This window comes from Helianthus annuus, chromosome 10 (assembly GCF_002127325.2).
Source record: "Helianthus annuus cultivar XRQ/B chromosome 10, HanXRQr2.0-SUNRISE, whole genome shotgun sequence".
NCBI lineage: Eukaryota > Viridiplantae > Streptophyta > Magnoliopsida > Asterales > Asteraceae > Helianthus > Helianthus annuus.
This window is the reverse complement of record NC_035442.2, coordinates 14,771,991-14,781,718: the sequence shown is the minus strand read 5'-3', so window position 1 is coordinate 14,781,718 and position 9,728 is coordinate 14,771,991.

Genomic DNA, 9,728 nt, shown 5'->3' with positions numbered 1-9,728 from the left:
CACTACAACAAGAACTTACCGTAAACAATTAAATGTATAGAACAATTCGAATTCGAATCAAATCCCTGATATATCGCCTGATATTTTTGGCAGTTATCTTTGGAAATCAATTAATTGATAATCATGGAAAATTACTAATACACCCTTTTGAATTAATTAAGATAAAGGACACTTGTCATTCCCAAATTATTTCTCACACTTCTCACAAAGGTCTCACTTTGTACAGGATCCTCATGTATATATGTTTTAAATAACATATATTATAATGTCACTCTAAATAACCGTTAAATTTATTTAAAATATATATATAAACATCTATCTGAGAAAGACAACAACAACTGGTGTCATATCATATAATATGATTTAACTCTTTAAATATCTTTTTGTATTTATTGGTAATCTTATTATTGGTAAATATACCTTGATTTAACCATTTGTACCACATATAGAGTGAGAAACATGCATTTATTACAAAATAAAATTATTAATTACAACTATATTCGTAAAACATTACCTGGTTCACTATTGGATTGGATGAAAATAGACAGAATAGTTGGTTTAACAAAAAAAGAATGTATTTTAGACATAATGCCTAAGGTAAACCGACCAATAATTTATGTTAAAAATGTAAATGTCTTTATAAATAAAAGACGCCTTTAAGTGATATAACAATTGTGTGATATCATACAATATAATTTAATTCTTTAAGCACATCTTTTTGTTTTCATTGGTAATCTTACTATTGACAAATTTACCTTGAATTTTAGTAAATTCCACCACATATGGAGTGAGAAACATGCATTTTTTAGAAAATAAAAATAAAATAATTACAACCAGTTATCCCTAAAACATTGATCGACTAACAATTGGTTCGGGTTAAAATAAACAGAATAGTTGGTTTCTAAAATATATATAGGGGACCGCTAAAATGAGAACCACCTCCAGTTGTAAGAACCGTGAGAACTATACCGTACGGGGCGAGGTGGACCAAATTTTTTTTCATAAACATAGATGCGTGTATTGATGTGTGTAAAATGCAACATATAAATTACACCAAATGAGGCATAAAACTAACCCTTTTTAAGTACTAATGTTAGAAAAAGAGTGTTTTTGTCTTCCTTTTGTATTTTCAGGATTAAATGAGCTCAAATTCACAAAAGAAGCAAACAGCAAAATCTAACATAAATACAAGAAAAGGAACATAAGTGGATTGCCCGACCCCTCAACAGCATCCTCCCAAGCAAAATAGAGAAGGCAGAAGACTGAACACGCCCCGTGCTCAGCCAGCACGGGGTCATGCCCAAGAAGCAGCAGAAAAGACAAACCTATAGAAGCTTCTATTGCCCACCACGGGGCCGTGCCCAGTGAACACTAGGGCGTTGCGAAAGTACAGCAGGCGCATTAATTGTAATTACGAATTACAATTAATGAAGAGAGAGAGTGTCAGACAGGCACGGCGCCGTGTCCAGCGGACACGGGGCCGTGCCCAGCCTTCTGTTCAGCCTATAAATAGGAGTGCTTGGTTTCATTGCAACTCATCCCTTGGCACACCACCTCTCTCACACTTCATCCACCACCCACCACCATCACAACACCATCATCCACCACCATCATCCATTGTCCATCATAGAGTGTGTGAGTCGTCTCAGGATCCAAGATTGATCGTAAGAGTTCTTGACAATCAAGGCCATGTTTGCTTAAGTCTCTTACATCACTTGGTGAAGACAAGTGTTTAGTATAATAATTTTTATTTTTAATCTTTTGCACTTTTTATTTGGTTTTGTATTAATGACTTTAATAACTAGTTGCTTATGTTGAAGGTGATCTTTCCTTATCGTTTGTCCGTGGTGTCTTGGCATTATTTTACTGTCTATATAAAATAAAAGATTTTCACCATTCATATCTCCACGGTCTATATGGAGGTATGTTGGCAACCTGGTCGGGGGTTAAGGGAACGGTTTGGTAAGGGTCTTGCCCTTGTTCAGCGTTTAGAGGTCCTGCAAGGAACCTGGGTCAAATTTAGTAGGATCTCCTTCAATGCCCATAGGTATTGGATGGCGGGAATCCAAACTCTTTGACCCCCTCATAAGTTAACTACTATTAATACTATAACCCGGCTATTTAGGACTGTATCCTTGCTGACTCAGACTATTTAGTCGAGGGTAACGTCACCGCCAAAAGCGGGGCCCACCATAATTTGCATTAACAACTTAATTCATTATCTTTCAATAATCCGACCCTTTAGGATTGTATCCTTGCTGACTGAAACTACTGGGTTGAGGGTAACGTCGCCTTCAAAAGAGGGGCCTACTACAATAACTAAGATAATCTCTTAAATAAGTGCAAAAGTGCGAAAATAATCAAAGGTTATACTAATACACGAGTTGGATCCAAGTGATTCATCTTGTCTATCTGTTTTTATTTTTATTTTATTTTTCAGCATTTAGTTAGTTTTTATTTTCTTAGTTTAAAAATCTTTTCTAACATTTTGATTTGGTTAGACGTTGAGGATAAACCGGTACTAAAAGCTCTTGTGTCCTTGGACGACCTCGGTATCTTACCAACACTATACTACGTCCACGATGGGTGCACTTGCTGATATGTGTGTTTAGTGTTAGTAAATATCGTGTTTTATAAATTTAAAACTTGGCTAAAAGTGTAAAAAGGGCTTAAATATACATCAAAAATATATTACACCTAACGCACATCAAGTTTTTGGCGCCGTTGCCGGGGACACAAGGATTTTAAGAAAGTTAGGAATCAACGGCCTAATCATCTTTTATTTTTCTTTTTAATTTTTTAGGATTTTCTTAGTTTTTCAGCCTCTGCAGAGCTCAGCACGGGCCGTGCCCGCTGAACACGCCCCCGTGCTCAACCATTGGAACTGGTAATCCTGTTTTAATTCAGACAGTAAGCTGAACACGGGGCCGTGCTCACTCAACACGCCCCCATGCCCAAGATTCACTTACTGAAAACAGAACCGTTGGATCCCGGCGGTTGGTAATTTCTGACACAAACATGAGTGATAATAATTCTTTTTACTTTCGGCACTCTTATGGTACGTGGTGTCAATTATGTGGAGGCGAACATAAAGAAGTAAAATGTTACTTTCTAAATTATAGGCCCCACTACATAGACCCACTGATTCTTTATAACTTTAAGAGGGGCGAAAGTAAAAATACTATCTCTCCCTCGAATGCGCCCAGCCAGATATTCTAGGAGAAATGCTCCTTGACGAGTTATTTCAACTAGAAGAGCTAATCTTAAATTGGTCAAAAGAGCTTAGGAAGGATTTTATTGATCCACCCCAAGACACTGACCATGAAGAAATGTTGGGATCGCATTCCGACAACCTCGTTGCTCCCAAAAATACCTTCATACCTAGCGAAGACTTGGACGATAGTCGTCCCTGTGCCGATTGTGCTGTGAAGGACTCTCCATCGACTTCGTTCGGTGCATACATAGACCTGAGAGATTTGGCATACACCTTCTTTAACGAGAGCCCGGGAAAGGGTTGGACTTGTCCACCTAGAATGAAAATAGGAATTACCCTAACCGACAACCTCTTGCGTTCTCGCCTTAGTCTAGGACAATTAAGGTATCTTAGGCACTTTGGGGTTGTTCCAACCAGTAAGGAACCACCCGATATCAATGAGATCCTTAGAAGTAACAAAACTCCATAAGACAGCTTCCAGACACGGGGTCGTGTCCAGGTCAACACGCCCCCGTTCACACCTAAAAGATTCTCTGCTGATTTTATCAGAATACGGACAAAATGTGTCAGGATTTCCTCTGCACACGGGGCCGTGTCCAGCCAACACGGGGCCGTGTCCAGTGCGCTGTCGTTTTCTTTAAATGCAGCCTGATTCCTACTCATTTTTGACCACTTCAAAAGACAGAGATTCCTGGGATCTTCACTCATACCATCCTAGGTAAGTTCTAAAAGAAGGTTCCCAAGAACCATCTTGTCCTTTCCACTTTTATTCATTACCTCTTCTTTCAAATTTTTTCAAACATTTCCTCCATAGAAGCTTGGAAGCTCCATGATTCCAACCTTTTATGTAAAGTTTGTAAGGTTATTTGCTAGGGATTCTTGTTTAAAGTTAGTTGTATAACTTTGTTTTAAATTATCTGTGCTTAAAACCCAGCTGAAAATCATAAAAATAATTTAAAACTCCAAGACTCCTTAGCCTAAAAACCTGCAGACAAATGGACACGGGGCCGTGCTCAGCGAGCACGGGACCGTGTTCGAGGTACTGTTTCGTAAAAATTTAGCTTTCTTCGGTTTCTTTCTCAGAAAATGGCAAGCAGGACAAGCGGAACATCTTCAAGAAGTAACCGACAAGGGAGAAGATCATCAACGGCAGAAGACTCTCTTGTAAACTATGTTTACGCCCTAAGGGAGGCTATTGACGAAATGACGGGAGTGGCGGAAGCATTGGTCGACCGTATCAATCATCTAACGGTGGGACTGGAGGGCTGTCTCCGAGAGGTGAACCTCTTGCACCAGAGGCTAAACCTTCTCGCCTCCCCGCCCTTGGTGCCTATAATAACCCAAAGGGCGTGGAACGTGGTGCCCGAAGTCATCATTCCGGCCGAATGGTACACCATGCTCCCTGAGCCTCTGCAAAGAGTGGTGCAAGGAGTCCCGGTGAATGTTCCCCCTCAGCCACAAGTTGCTGAGGAAAATGAAGCCGCCTTCTTCCTTCCAAGAGAAATAGAAGAATGGCTTTAAACAACATCTAAGGAAGAAAACCATCGGCCGAAAGTCCTACTATATCGGGAAGCTATTCTCGAAATTTTCTTAAAAAGTAGAACCCTTTATGATAACCTCGTGTACCACCTGACCTAGTTAGTTTTTTATTTTATTTAGGAATCTTATGTATTTCTCTATGGTTTAAATGGAACGATGGTTTTGAGGATTGGATGGTTCATAATAAATAAAACACATTCATGGTGGTAAAGGATGATAAGGGAAATGAGAAACATGGACTCATGCACAAGAACAAGGTCACACGTCAACAATTTCTCCGTTACAGTAGGTTCAACACGGGCCGTGCTCAGCCAACACGGCCCCGTGCTGCACCCCCTACAGAAAAATGCCCAGTTCAGGTAACTGGACACGGGCCGTGTTCACCAGACACGCCCCCGTGTCTAGACTTCTGTTTCTTTTTCTTAATTATCGTTACTGGCACCTGACCACGGGGCTGTCCGGTCCCCACGGTGCCGTGTCTAGACTGCCAGTAACATAAATCTTTGCTTTTAACACCATATTACACATCTAATCAACCTAAAAATTTATTTTTGGGACACATTGAGGACAATGTGTAATTTAAGTGTGGGGGGATGCTAAAACCTTGAAATTTTGCAAGTCCTTATAACAAGCCTTACACAAAACTCTATTGGAACCGCTAATCACTCCAAATTTTTTTCAAAAATTTCCATTTTTTTTACTTGTGTAAAGTTTAAGTTAGGAATTCTAAGATTAATAAGGTTATATTTTTACAAATTTACAACCGAGAGCGTCGTGATAAAAAGAACCAACATAAGAAAATTATGAAACGGCACGACAAGCTTAGTTAAAATTCGATTATATATACTTGATCACATAGAAAAACCCATTCCCAAAAAAAGTGAGTTTTGAGCCTTTATTGAGCATACAAATATACATCTTTAAACTAAATGCTCATTTTTCGTTTCTTGTGTGAATAGTCTCTTAGTTCTTACAACTCTAGAACTTGCCACGACGATTCATTCCCGGTCCTTACCAACTTAAACCCATGTAAGTAAATGATGGAGGTATTAGGACTAACCCTTTTTCTTTCTACACCATTATTTTTCATTTTTTTTCTACCACCTAACAAAAATCCCCCTAGTTAACCCCTTTGAACCTAAACCTTTCATTTCTTTACCCTAAAACCTTTTTACCCACCAAAAACCCTTTTTATTTTTACCCTTTATTTTAGTAACAAGCTCGGTTTTCACGTGACTAAAAAAAATGATGATGAAGTTAGAAATAAACAAACAAAGCTCTTAAAACAAAAAGCTTGTTTGAAGAAATACTTCAAAATAAAAAGTCACTAAAACAAAGTGTTTTACGAAAACCGACGCTTTTACGCTTTTCGCCCTTTTCTACTAACCACTAACCCATTCACCCACCTTTAGCCCAAGCCTTTACCCAAAAAGTCCTCTTGATATTTACAAAGGTAACAAGTTAAAAAGGAGGAGGATTGATTGCTTGGCAAGCTTATGGTAGGAATAAGTTCCATGCCGCTCTCGAGTGATTCACTAAAAAAATTACACCTTCGGCCGAGTGTGAGTGATTTCTCCCGTGAGGTATGTGAACTTGTCTATAAATGGAATTTTAAAAAAAGCATGTTATGCCCAAATAAGTAATTTCTCCTATGAAACGTTCTAAACAAATCATAACGAATAGGATTGTAAATAAAAAAAAATAAAACCCAAAAAGATCTTGGATTCCCGACACTCTATGACAAGCCAAAACCTTCTCTTCTACCCATTCCATTTGGGAGTGTAAGCCACATATTAAAGAGTTTTGCTTGAGGACAAGCAAAAGTTCAAGTGTGGGGGTATTTGATGTGCGTAAAATGCAACATATAAATTACACCAAATGAGGCATAAAACTAACCCTTTTTAAGTACTAATGTTAGAAAAAGAGTGTTTTTGTCTTCTTTTTGTATTTTCAGGATTAAATGAGCTCAAATTCACAAAAGAGGCAAAAAGACAGCTAAATCTAACATAAATACAAGAAAAGGAACATAAGTGGATTGCCCGACCCCTCAACAGCATCCTCCCAAGCAAAATAGAGAAGGCAGAAGACTGAACACGCCCCGTGCTCAGCCAGCACGGGGCCGCGCCCAAGAAGCAGCAGAAAAGACAAACCTATAGAAGCTTCTATTGCCCACCACGGGGCCGTGCCCAGTGAACACGGGGGCGTGGCGAAACTACAGCAGGCGCGTTAATTGTAATTGCGAATTACAATTAATGAAGAGAGAGAGTGTCAGACAGGCACGGGGCCGTGTCCAGCGGACACGGGGCCGTGCCCAGCCTTCTGTTCAGCCTGTAAATAGGAGTGCTTGGTTTCATTGCAACTCATCCCTTAGCACACCACCTCTCTCACACTTCATCCACCACCCACCACCATCACAACACCATCATCCACCACCACCATCATCCATTGTCCATCATAGAGTGTGTGAGTCGTCTCGGGATCCAAGATTGATCGTAAGAGTTCTTGACAATCAAGGCCATGTTTGCCTAAGTCTCTTACATCACTTGGTGAAGACAAGTGTTTAGTATAATACTTTTTATTTTTAATCTTTTGCACTTTTTATTTGGTTTTGTACTAATGACTTTAATAACTAGTTGCTTATGTTGAAGGTGATCTTTCCTTATCGTTTGTCCGTGGTGTCTTGGCATTATTTTACTGTCTATATAAAATAAAAGATTTTCACCATTCATATCTCCACGGTCTATATGGAGGTCGGGGGTTAAGGGAACGGTTTGATAAGGGTCTTGCCCTTGTTCAGCGTTTAGAAGTCCTGCAAGGGACCTGGGTCAAATTTAGTAGGATCTCCTTGAATGCCCATAGGTATTGGATGGCGGGGATCCAAACTCTTTGACCCCCTCATAAGTTAACTACTATTAATACTATAACCCGGCTATTTAGGACTGTATCCTTGCTGACTCAGACTACTTAGTCGAGGGTAACGTCACTGCCAAAAGCGGGGTCTACCATAATTTGCATTAATAACTTAATTCATTATCTTTCAATAATCCGACCCTTTAGGATTGTATCCTTGCTGACTCAAACTACTGGGTTGAGGGTAACGTCGCCTTCAAAAGAGGGGCCTACTACAATAACTAAGATAATCTCTTAAATAAGTGCAAAAGTGCGAAAATAATCAAAGGTTATACTAATACACGAGTCGGATCCACGTGATTCATCTTGTCTATCTGTTTTTATTTTTATTTTATTTTTCAGCATTTAGTTAGTTTTTATTTTCTTAGTTTAAAAATCTTTTCTAACATTTTGATTTGGTTAGACGTTGAGGATAAACCGGTACTAAAAGCTCTTGTGTCCTTGGACGACCTCGGTATCTTACCAACACTATACTACGTCCACGATGGGTGCACTTGCCCATATGTGTGTTTAGTGTTAGTAAATATCGTGTTTTAAAAATTTAAAACTTGGCTAAAAGTGTAAAAAGGGCTTAAATATACATCAAAAATATATTACACCTAACGCACATCATGTATTATAAACACATTTGTAAAAACAAAAATAAAAAAAATGTCGTGTGTGTAGTTTTGGGCACCACAAGTTTGGGTTTACGGGTACCATAAATTTTATTTAATATTTACGGTACCCGAAAACCCAAACTTGTGGTGCTCAAAACTACACATACGACATTTTTTTTTTGAATTTTTTTTACAAATGTGTTTATAATACACGCATCTACGTTTATGAAAAAAAAAAATTTGGTCCAACTCGCCCCGGATCAAGTAGTTCTCACGGTTCTTACAACTGGAGGTGGTTCTTATTTTAGCGGATTTCTATGTATATATATATATATATATAGGGGAAGTTTTAAATGAAAACGCTAAATATTGTGAGCAAATGAAAAACCGCGAGAACTTGTCAAAAACAATCCAAATTCAAAAAATTTTTCTACACTTATCATTATTATTCGAATACAATGTTAGAAATTTAATTTACACGTTTACATTTACGTGAATTCGTAAAAAAAGAAAATTTACACATGTGTAAATCTATTATATTTATACATGTGTAAATCTATTATATTTATACTATTTGAAAGAATTAATGAACTATTAAAGAAAATTTACACATGTGTAAATCTATTATATATTTTCATTCGTTCTCGCAGTGTTTAGATAACCCTCCCCTATTTATATATGTATATATAATATATATATATAATGTAAGTATCTATGGAAAACCCATTTAATCTAGAAAACTTGGGAAACCTGGGTTGTGTGGACAGGATTGATCCACATCATCTATTAAAAACACATGATCAAAGGGCAATTTAGTCATTTTGTTCAAACCATCACCTCACCCTTCCCCATCCCATCATTTTCTTTATGTCACATCTCTCTCTCTCTCTCATATATCACTTTTCATCCAACCATTTTCAAAATAATTCATTAGATATTAGAGAGAGAAACATCACCTTTTCATCAAAGCCACCATCAAAGCTAGGAGATCTGAATATCGAAGATCAAAGCCACCAGATCTGAAGATCGAAGACACCATGTGTTCATGTACTCATCCCTTTCTTTTGAAGCCACCATATCTGAAGATCGAGGCAGGCTGAAATCATTTGGTTGCATGAGCTTCTAGAGAGGGAAAATTATTGGAACACCAAGACCAAAAACACATACAAGTGTGCGAGTGAGAAGCAGGTCAGAAATCATTTGGTTATGGGTTTTAGAGAGAGAAAGTTGTTAGAACACCAAGAACACACACACAATTGTGTGAGAGAGAAGCAAGTCAGAAATCATTTGGTTCATGGGTTTTGGTTAAGAGAAAAAGTTGTTAGAACACAAAGAACATACTCACAAGTATGACATGGACTGGTTCCATGTCTTAATGTTATTTATTTGGTAAAAGTTGAATGATTTTGTGTGTGTATGAGTAAAATAGATTTGATAGTTTGTTGGGTATTTTTTTTGTTTTAAAT